At 41.6% G+C, this 11,361-nt stretch overlaps 1 long non-coding RNA gene and 1 pseudogene across 1 annotated transcript; both read left to right on the forward strand.

Annotated features, from left to right (window-relative positions):
- The first annotated feature begins 1,205 nt into the window (after nucleotides 1-1,205).
- LOC127347776 (uncharacterized) lies at nucleotides 1,206-10,001 on the forward strand (annotated as a pseudogene).
- On the forward strand, nucleotides 5,927-7,581 carry LOC127295970 (uncharacterized). Its single transcript, XR_007848194.1, has 3 exons — nucleotides 5,927-6,543; nucleotides 6,827-6,984; nucleotides 7,399-7,581. It is a non-coding gene; the product is annotated as an uncharacterized lncRNA (long non-coding RNA).
- Nucleotides 10,002-11,361: the final 1,360 nt, after the last annotated feature.

Raw genomic sequence — 11,361 nt, forward strand, 5'->3', positions numbered from 1 at the left:
TTAGAAGAAGACATGCATTAAGTCTCTACCCGAATTATCTTCGGCTAGACACTCGGGGGCTACTGACGTGGGCATTACCCTTCGAGTAACCAGCGTTGCCCTATCCGGCATTGACTAATTGGAGGCCCATGAAGATACCTGAAGGCGTGATGGGCCGCTAGGTCGGCGTACCAGAAGATTCCTTGACGGGCAAGATAAGGAAGTGAACAAACAAGGAAAGATTGGATCTAAACTACTGTAAATCTAGTCGTATTCGGTTAGACCTCTTGAGACCTTGCCTCCTATATAAAGGCCATGAGAGGGGCTGCCGAGGGACACGATCAATCTTAGCAATCCTAGCCAGGAAAAGCTTAGAGCTAGGTAACCCTAGCAATAGCAATCTCGACTAGATCTCAGCCGAACTATTCGGCACCCCATTGTAACCCATTGTCTTCATAATCAAAGAACAGACAGGCAGGACGTAAGGGTTTTACCTCATCGAGGGCCCCGAACCTGGGTAAATTGCTCTCCCCGCTTGTCTGTGAACCGATGTCTCGTGTCAGCCTACAGGATTCCATCAACCCTAAGCCCCTATCGGAGGGCATTAGCGAGGAGTACCATCGACATCTCCATCAAAGACGGGTCTGAAATAAGGTTCTGGGAGGACAGATGGTTGGGTACAACTACTCTTCTAGAACAATATCCAACCTTGTACAATATTGTTCAACACAAGGGAGATACATTACAGAAGGTGATGGAAACTTCTCCACCTTCTATGTCGTTCAGACGTGATCTTATTGGTGCCCGATTGGCTACTTGGAATGAATTGCTACAGAGGTTAGCTTCAATCCAGTTGGTTCATGGAGCCGATGAATTCCGTTGGAGCCTTACCAAGAATGGTATATTCTCGGTCAGCTCCATGTACAAAGCGTTAATTATACCCAGTCAACCGATTTTCAATAATAAATAAATCTGAAAAATGAAAATACCGCTCAAAACGAAAGTCTTTGCATGGTATCTTTGCCGGGGTGTGATTCTAACTAAAGATAACCTTGCAAAACCCAACTGGCAGGGTTGTACGAAATGTGTTTTCTGTCATGAACAAGAGACAACAAAACATCTATTCTTCAACTGTCAGGTTGCTAGGTCTATATGGTCAATCATTCAGACAGGGTCTACCTTATACCCACCTCGCAGCATTGCAAATATTTTTGGCAATTGGCTAAATGGGGTGGAATCTAGGTATAAACGCTTATTAGAGTGGATGCGATTGCCTTCTTATAGTCGCTTTGGCTATGTAGAAATGACAATGTTTTAATGATAAAAAATTCTCTCTTGCAGGTTGTATACCGCTCTATGACTTTGCTCTGGTCATGGTCGCCACTTCAACGACTGGAGGACTACGACCTCTTTGTGGAGGTGTCTATACGGTTGGAGAATACGGTCAAGGAGTTTATTTCCCAACAAGGGTGGCTGCATAATCGACGGATTGAAGCCAATGAAGCATAGTCTAGTTGGCTCTCTTTGTCTTCTTTATAATTCTGTTTCGTTTCAAACTTGATACTCGAACGGCTGTGTGAATCTTAGTTATTCAGAGGCTGGGTGTAATGCTTAAAACTTTTGAGTAACGAAGCGACCTTTATCAAAAAAATAGTAGCAATAGTATGGTAAGCATAATGTTAACTGGTTTTGGAAAGGGGAAATCTGCTACATCATTAAGTTGGTATCTTTAGATCTGCAAATGGTGATCTGTTAGCTAAATTTTGTAGGGGATGAATGACAATGTTGTAACCACTATTTATTATCATCGCCATACTGTTCCTATAATAGTTATGAGACGCACATCTTGATTATTTTGTGCCATGGATATTGTGAAGCATATGTGGTTAAAACGTCCTTCCTACCTTAATCTTAGAAATAAACTATTCATATTGACATAGGTATGAGGATCACCTTTTGAACCTGATCCTTATAATTGAACACATCTCATGTAGACTTAATATGGCAATTGCTGTAAACCAGCAGAGTACGTCTGAGATCATCATTGGTTACTCCAGGCTTATATTTTGTGTTTTGCGCCAAGCTTGAGGTGTCATGCTTGAGTCATGTGCATAGCTAATTACATGAAGTCGTGTCAGAATTCAACCTTTTCTCAGTTTCAGTTTTATCTCATGAATGTTCTTTACCATTTTACCTTTTCAGGGATTAGGGCGGATTTCGCTAGTTGCATCATCTGCTACCCAATCTGCTGCTAGTGTTGTTCAAGTTGGCACGAAAGAGATCCAGTAAAAGGTACCTTGATTGCTTCATAATATACAAGAGTAAAATTTACCTTGTCTAATTTATCTTGACTGCTTTTCCTGATTTGTAGTATGCAAAGGTGCCTAGTCTAATTGATCATGGAACTTGGATTGCTCTTTGTTCACTCTGCTCATCTAGTATCATGGCTAAACTTGTTGTAATAACTAGACGATACCCCGCGCGTTGCAGCGGGCCATTTGTAAAGAAGTGTTACCGAAAAGGTGTGTATAAGGTGAAAAAACTATAGAACAATAGTTATAAAATGAAGTGAACCATTCACAATACATTTACAGCAATACAAATCATAACATGTTCCATCTAAGATTAACGATTACCTAAAAAAATCTCTCACGTTAAAAGATATCTTAGTTCGGCATAAATTTGTTGGTAATACTATGTAGATCCCCATAACTATTTAAGCAAAATAATATTAAAAAGGAACACCTACATAGTTAAGTATTCTGGCTTCGTGGCTTTGTTTTCTTAGAGATGTACTTTTACAGTGGGACACGAAACCAAATACTCCAGTATCATAGCCTCATAGAGCAAATACATATAGAAAATCCATAGACTTCATCGATCATAATCTAACATGGCCTGCTTTTACATGTGACTAACATGGCATTGATGATTGAGACAATGCATAATACAAAGAAAGGGATTCTTGGTCATTCAGGTGTCGTTGGGTACACTTGCTGGAAGAGGATTCTCATCCACTCGATGTTTCATGTTCAGTGTAATCTTTTTCTGGAGAGAATAACTGATAATAAGATGAAGACGATGTTCAGTTATCTTCGTCATGAAAATCGGCTCGCTGGTGTTTCTCGACATAAAAAACCTGAAACCAATATGTGCAATTTGCCAAAACAATTTGCTTCAAATACTAATTTGTAAAATTTGATAGTATGATTGACCTTGCTTACCACGGAAAAGATAGCCATATCAAGCAAGTGCATACCAATTACTCGTTTTCATGCCTTGCTTCTTCAAGTGTAATTAGCCCCAATTGTGGAAATGCATCCATTTTCTCCCTGCAGGAAGTTTTCTTCTCAGATTATTAATAAAGATCCAAGGTTCGCGGAAATCTATAAGAAATATTCATGTGCAGCTGCCTTGCTTCTCAAGTGTAATCATCCCCAATCCTGGAAATGCATCCATTTTCTGCCTGCGAGGAGTTTTCTTCTCCGAATATTAATAAATATCCAAGGTTAGTGGAAATCTATAAGAAATATACATGTGCAGCCAAGGATCATTCGGTAATCAAGAACAAAAATAAAGAGCCACTTACTTGAAAGATGCCTGAGCAGGCAATGACAGGAAAAATATAGAGGCAAGAGAGGCATGGGAACGCGGTACGTATAGAAAATAGGCAGCATCTACATGTACGTTCGGGATAGTTCACATAAACGACTGAAATCAAATCAACTTCTAGGTTAAGAAAATTCCAAAAGTGATAGAGTAAATCCCATTAACGACAGGATGGATGCGTAGCAGAGGATACAGATGTGGAATTACTTACGACTGCACATATCTGCGGCTGTCGAGATCTTCCAAGAAACACTACGCACTCCCCCCCTCCTGGTAGGCTGGTACTACTCTCGCACGTACGTTTTCTCATAAAATTGCAGCCGGCGTTCTTCAAGCTGCAGAAGGTTCATGGTCATCGTGGATTCGTGGTGGTCTGGTCTCTGGTGGAGACTCGATTTATACGATATGATGGGAAGAAGAAAAGTGGCGGTCTTCATACTATGGATTAATGAGGAGGTGGTGCGGGAAAGGAGAGGACATGCGTTACAATCGGAGATGGGCGGCCATGGACTTTTCGAATCGCAAGGTTCCTTCATGGAGAAGGAGAAGCGTCAACTGCGGTATATGGTCGCTCGGTGGCTATAGCGTCAATGTAGAAGAAAAACAGTGACGGGCCAATTTCAGGATTTTGTAATGGGCTAGGTATCGTTGGAAAAAAGATTTGGCCAGCGTACAGAGTAATGGGCTACCTATCGTTGCAAAAAGGAGTAAGGGGTTGCATATAGTCTGGAGTGATGGGCTGCATGTGCCGCGATTTGGTTTGGTCGGAAACGAAATAGATGAACGGGCAGGAACCCACGACGACGTGTTGTCCAACCGCACGGGTGGAAGAATAAAGGGTGACGTGGCTTCACCACAAAGCAGGAAAATCAGGTAGTGGGGGTTTACTATCTCTACTACTTAAAAAGACTGAAGTGGTTCCTTATTCTGCCATCCACAATACGTTTCGTCGTCCGACCTAGCCTCCGTCGTCCCGCAAGCGCCAAACTGGGCCAAGCCCAACACCAATCCTCCGCATCCACTCCACCCGCTCCAGCCGACCACTAGACGGACGCCGCCCCAAACTACGACGAGATCCGGAGGGACGCCGCCCCAGGGGACAACGCGATCCGGAGGGAAGACCCCTAAACTGCCGAGCCTGGAGTGGGGCTGTGTCGCCGCGTGCTCTCAGAGGGAGTCGTCATCCACTGCATCCCGAACCTGGGCGCCGACGAGCTCTGACGAGCTCCGACGGTCCAGATCGACCTCTCCCCAGTCTGCTCGTCGCGGCGCGCAGGTACAACGCCTCCATCCGTCTGTCTCATCCTCCTAACCACCAGCGCGAATCACATCTATCCCGTGGCACCCCATCCCCACCTCACCAGCCTCACCCATCTCATCTCCCAGGTGGAAGAAAGGCCGGAGTTAGGTGAGGGAGAGAGGAACCCGAAGAGGGCAGTGGCGGCCTCACAACCTCCACCACACGGATCCATCCTCCCCCGCACGGATCCGGCCGTCACCATCTCCCTCTCGGTTGTTCTTCTTCCACATCATGTCTCAGTGACATGGAGGCCCGATGCCCTTCCCAGATCGCGAGCAAGAGCAGCTGCCGGGTCGCCCCGGAGTCCTTCTCTCACAGCGCATGGGCTCCAGTCCTCCCAGCTGCGCGGAGGACGACGATAGGCCGCTCGGATCGTGCCAACGAAGCTCCGCAGAACGACTCCGTGCTATTCGTGGCCATGATCGACATCGGTGCTCTGTAACTGGGAAAGGAGGGTTCTATCTCGGACTACAGGTGCCCGACTCTAGCAAACATCCTGACCAAGATTCCCTTGCGTAGGTTCAGACCCTATTTTGTTCTCACATAATCTCTCTTTTGCAGGTGTTGGTTTTTTCAGACTCAAGCATGACAATGTCATACAGTCTTGCTGTGTTGTAAGGTGCACCCATGTTCTTGCTTACGAGTATGCGACAAGGTTTACACACTAAGAGCATTTTACTTTCATAGACTCTTAGTGTGTTGCATTCGCGACAGAAGCTTTCAGCCTCAAATTGCATAACGCTTGTTGAGATAAGATGTCATTTATAGTTGGCTATGTGTGATGGAAAAATTCAGAAATGTACTTGTGCTAAAACCTAGCTAATTACAAAAATACGCCTTCTGGAAAGCAATGGATTGAAAGAGCTGTGTTTTTAGTATGATATACTCTAAAAAATGCTAGAGTGAATGCGAATACTTCGTCCTTAGTCCTTACTATTAGTAGCATATGGTGGTTGGAGTAGCAGATGGGCTTTGCATGCATGTCGCAAACTCATGTTATAGTTTGTAATTCGGTAGAATCATCTCTTATTCCTATTCAAGTATAACTGACATATGATAGTTTTATCTTATTTACAGCCTAGACATTGATAGCCTGAGTGTGCTTGTCGGACATTTTCCGAGTATGATGTCCTGTTCCTACATTAAGGTAGGTACTGAAGAAAGATATGCTTTCTCACTTGCTAATGTCAATTTGATTTAGACCAACGGTAACCCTGTACATGACCGGACATTAATATGTGTTCCATGGTAGAGTGCATATCCATTTCCATAGTGCAGTTGAAGTGTGGTTCACTTATTGGCTAACCACTGACAAAAAAAACTTTTCTCGAGCCAAATCAAGTCCACCGAGCCATTCTTTTTGCCATTTCTGTCAAGCCAAAGCAGGTCCCTTGACCTACTGGGTGCACGTCAGACATTTTTTATATGGAAATCGTACTCGGTATTTTATTGTGTAGTGCTGCAGAATTATAGACTTGTCTGCTTTATGTAATTTGCCGCCTTCTTAGAGATCACTAAATAATTTGCTCTCGTGCCTACAGATCATCAACATCTTCCTTTTTTCCAGTGCATTTGGATTATTCCATCAATGAGGAAACTCATGGCATGATCGATCAAGTGGACGCGGGATTCTATTTCTTAAAGTACTAATTAAGGTTGGTTCGATCAATGGTGATTCCTGTGATGTAGTTAAGCATGGAGCGATTGTGTTTCCTATTCCTGTTTAGTAATGTTGTTAATCTGATTTTTATTTAAGATATATTGTTGTAGAGTAAAGCACACGGAAATCTAATTTTCCCACATTTATTTTGTCCAGTAAGATTGTGATGTTCAAATCTGATACTGTAGATTGCGTTTGAGCTTCAGCATTTACACATTTCTTTCAGCCTTTACACAGTTCATACACTGAGCTATATGGTTTTATCATGTTTCCTTCAGATTCGTGTGCTGGTTATTTTTATAGATGTATGCAAGTCGTTCTTTCTAATGGAAATCACTGCGCTTAATGTCTTTGCTGCAAGTTGATGGGATGTATTTTCAAAGAAGTGAAGCAGGCCTATAAATTTGCCGAAGAACATCTTGAAAATGGACCAACTGTAAGTACTAAGAAAACTTGGACAATTTCTATCATGTAGACTCTCTGCATGTATGTCCTTTTGGGGATTGATCAGGGATGTGTTGGGTTGGAATATGTTGCTGGTTGTTTTATTATTCCTGATTCGTCTGTTAGATTCATCAAGTTTGTTTGCCATATGCCTTCTTCGATTTGTTATTTAGCGCTGAATGTATTTTACAATGGTTCCTTTTTGGTACTACATGTTAATTTAACTATAGCGTTCTTCGATTTGTTATTGTTCCTTGGTCTGTAAGCACAGAAATTATAACTAAGCTTCTATAGTGTTGGTTGTCAAACATATGTTTATTATTTTAGATTGACGGACTAACAACATTAAAATAGACGTACATATGCTCCTTTAACATATGTTCTTGCTTCTATGCTTTGATGAAAGGGCGGTCGAACCATTCTTCTGTCGCTGACCATCCAGACTCATTTCATAAGCATTATATGGGTTGACATTATCATCATTCGCACTAGAACCTTTCTTCTTGGATTGCGATTTTGATTATGAGCTTGCAGATGAGAATACAATTCTGATGACGGAGCTCAATAGTGAAGAAAGGAAAGCAATATTTTTTTACAAAGAATTATGAACTATGGAAACTTGCCAGTATTAATTTTTGTTGTTCATTGATGTTCGCTTGTGCTCCTTGTTCTTTTCCTTTAGCGGTGGTTGTGGAAGATTACTCCTCGCAGACCCGCATGATGGATGATATGCATGGGTGCATCGCTAGAAATGAAGAGCACGTGAAGGACACCCAAGACAACTGTGCACAAAAATGTGCAACTTAACAATTGAAATGGTCTGTATGCTATTTTATATGTTGTATGTATTATGAAAATAGTATCTATATAGAGGACAAAAATATTATAAGGCATATAGTCACCTTGGATATATGTTGTGACTTTCTGGTAAATACAAATGGTCTCTCCCTGGCTTTTCTGTGCTGATGCTTCCTGCAAAAACTAAGTCAAGTCCCCTTGTGCTTATATGGATACAATTCTAGCAGTGTTGCAAAATCAAAGTGCAAGCATGGAAAGCGGATAAAAGATGGTGCCCCATTTTCTGTAACATAGTTTGAGACATCTTGTCTCAGATTTGTTTAAATTAGATACTCTTATGGATAGCTTGAAACATGTTTTGTCTCAAATTTGTCTAAATTAGATAATATATGAAAGCTTGGAACATGTTCTACAAATTATATTTTGATGCCCAATAGAGATTATGGATGTAGCAGCCCAGTTTCAACTCCAAACATATTGTCTAAAATTGATAATCAAAATAGTTCGATCTCTTAACTGAACCCGTTACTAAAACTGAATCTCTCACCAACTGGCATGCATTCCTTGTTGATGTAGTCAATTTTACTATTGAACTTATTAGAAGAAGTATCATTCAGAGTTGAGTCCACTAATTCAAGCTTCAGTCTAAGTGAGAAAAAAAGAAACCAAGATTACAACATTGCATCTAAAAACCTATAGACTTTTGACAGCTAGCATACCATGGATCTACGAACAGCAGGCACCCAAACCGTTCCCCTAAGGCTTAGCTTTCTTTGGAAGCCCCCGCCACCGTGAGTCCGCGATAGCCTTCTCAGCTGTCCCTCTAGGTGGGAAGGAGGCGCTCTCCGACAGCCCCGGTTTCTTCCCCGTGGCACCACCGCCCATGCTCCCTGGCTGGCTCCTTGAGGAGTCTCGTGACATGACCAATACGCCGGAGCGGGGCTTCCTACGGGAGGAGACCGGAGGCGCGCGTTTGGTTGCTGAGGAAGTGAATCCGATGGAGATGAGGTCCACGCCTCTAGCCCCGTTTGCGCTTTCTGCAGGGTTGTGTGGCCGCCACAAGGAAATGGATGATGCGACAAAGAGGCAGGGGAGGACGCGATTGTAGTGGCGACGACAAGGAGGCTAGGGATGGGGATGGGATGTTTTTCGCCTCAGCAGCGGGGATGGAGAGATTGTTGTGTTTACTGCAGAAGAGATTGTTGAGTTTACAGTTAATTTGTGAGACAATAATATATCTAAAATGAGAGATTGTTGAGTTTACAGTTATGACGACCCATAACATTGTGTGAGATTTACATCGGAAGAGTAATAAGAAGACCTAGAACTTGACCACGCAGATGCGCACAACAATATTGTCTTGTTTATTGCGTTCAATATTATTATGTTGTAGTATATTCTGATATCTATGATTTGTTTGAATTTTCATAGTGAGTTGTGAATTATATATGTGCACTGAAAAATAAAAATTGAGGTCCCGTAGCAACGCACGGGCATTTGTACTAGTTTAGAGATAAAAGATACATTTCACCAAACTCACCTGAATATTGTTATGATACTGAGGTATGGTCTCTTTGGAGCAGTCTTAACTCGAGAAATTAATCTATTATCATAATTATTTGTATTGCACCTGAAGTTGAACAAAATTTCTTTTCATAGTTCATACTTCACACTTCCTTGATTGAGCATACCTTGACACATGCATTTCTCAATGGGAACAAATATTAATACTAAATTTATATCGTTTGTCGAAATGTTTTATCCTTAGTTGTATTGTTATTTGTGTTGAGAAATGGTGCTTATATAGAATGTAGATGAGCGAAGGGAGCTACGATCAGAAGTTGAATGAAAATGTGAATGTTGTTACGAATAAAACTGCAGAGATTGGAAGCAGAACCTGGGGGATTATGAAATGAGTGATGGCATTGGCCTCGTAGAAGGTGGAGGAGTATGCTAAGGAAGGAGGTGTGGGTGGTCGTTGGGGGGACGATTGGCAACAACAAAGGACGCAGAAAAGCAGTGAGCCGTATGAGCATGAGACCAGTAACCGCGGAAACAACTGGAATTCTCCTCAAGATAGATCATCGGAGAATCAGAATTCCATCTTGGGATGAACAAGACAAGAAAGCCGAGCCTGCAAAACCAAGCCAGAGCAATGACTCATGGGATGGCTGGGATGATGCGAAGGATGATGGCTTTGATAGTTACTAGGAAGTTTGCGGCGCGGCGCACGCCGCGCCCGTGTTGTCTACGGTGCGGCATTATTTTTAAAAAACAACATTTTCAGGCTTAAGAGTGCGGGATTCCTTTTCAAAAACAGCTGAAGAAACATCTAAAACTTAACCGCGTCCTTGGTATGAAGATTGTTGGTTACAATTTTGTGAAAATAATATAATATTTGGGTTGCTGGAGTACCGCGGAAGCAAGATCGTTGGTTACAATTTTGTGGAAATAATACAATATCTGGGCTGCTGAAGTACCTTGGAAGTGCCAGTGAAATAGGTGGCGGATGGTGGAGTGCTTTTGTTTATAGATCGTTGGTTAAAATATTGTAGAAATAAAACAATATCTGAATTGCTAAAATACCGCGAAAGTGTTGAAATAGGCAGTGGATGGTGGAGTGCTTTAGTTTTCCGTGTTTCCACAAAAGGAAATGGTAGTATTTCTCTGACCGACAGAGGCAACGGGTGATAGACCAAATCAATCTTTGTAAAGTTACCATAGAAGAAGGTCATTCCATGTGAAAATGTGATGGATGGTGGAGTAAGTATATTTTTTTCGATGTTACCATAGAAGAAAACAACATTATTTTCCCCGAGTAAAAGTGGTGGCGGATGTTGGATTTTTTAAAAATCATCTTTGAAGAATTATGCACTACTAAATAAATATCGGCGGGTAATTACTATCCAGAACAACGGTTGAGGTTGAAGATTCGTGTAATAATTACTACCCTTGTGCGTCGTTTAAAAATGACCGGTAGAGAAATATGTGACCTTAAATAATTAATAGTAGGTAGTTAACGGCGTGTTCAAGATGTCTACTGAAAAATTGCTTCCTACAAAATTATAGGTACTTGCCACCTCGCGAAAAAATTACTGCCGTAAGTAAACTTGAGGTTGAAAGTACCACATTGTTGCACTGTTGAGAAATTATCGTCGCTAGAATATGCGCCCTCAAATAATTAAATACTAGGTAATCAATGACCTATTTCGTAGCTGACACCGAAAAATTACCGTTGACATTTAAGGATTGCATCGAGAATTGTTTTGAGGAAATTATAGATAGTAACCGCCTGGCAAAAAAATAACTAACTATATTGTTAACGTGACAAATTATTACGAAAGCTAACTATTTCAACCGACGATCTACTGTGAGAAATTAGAAACTGAGTTTTAAAATATTGTTCACGCGGCATATTATTAGGATTACCGATGATCTACTGCGAAAAATTACCATAAGATTCTTTTGAAAATAGTATGAATTTTTAAAAAAATCCAAAAGAAAAAGTGCACTGTTCATGTAAGTAACCAGTGCTCAAATGCTTGAGGCGAGAGAAAAAGTTGTGAATCGT

The sequence above is a fragment of the Lolium perenne genome, chromosome 4 (genome assembly GCF_019359855.2).
Source record: "Lolium perenne isolate Kyuss_39 chromosome 4, Kyuss_2.0, whole genome shotgun sequence".
NCBI classification, from domain to species: Eukaryota; Viridiplantae; Streptophyta; class Magnoliopsida; order Poales; family Poaceae; genus Lolium; species Lolium perenne.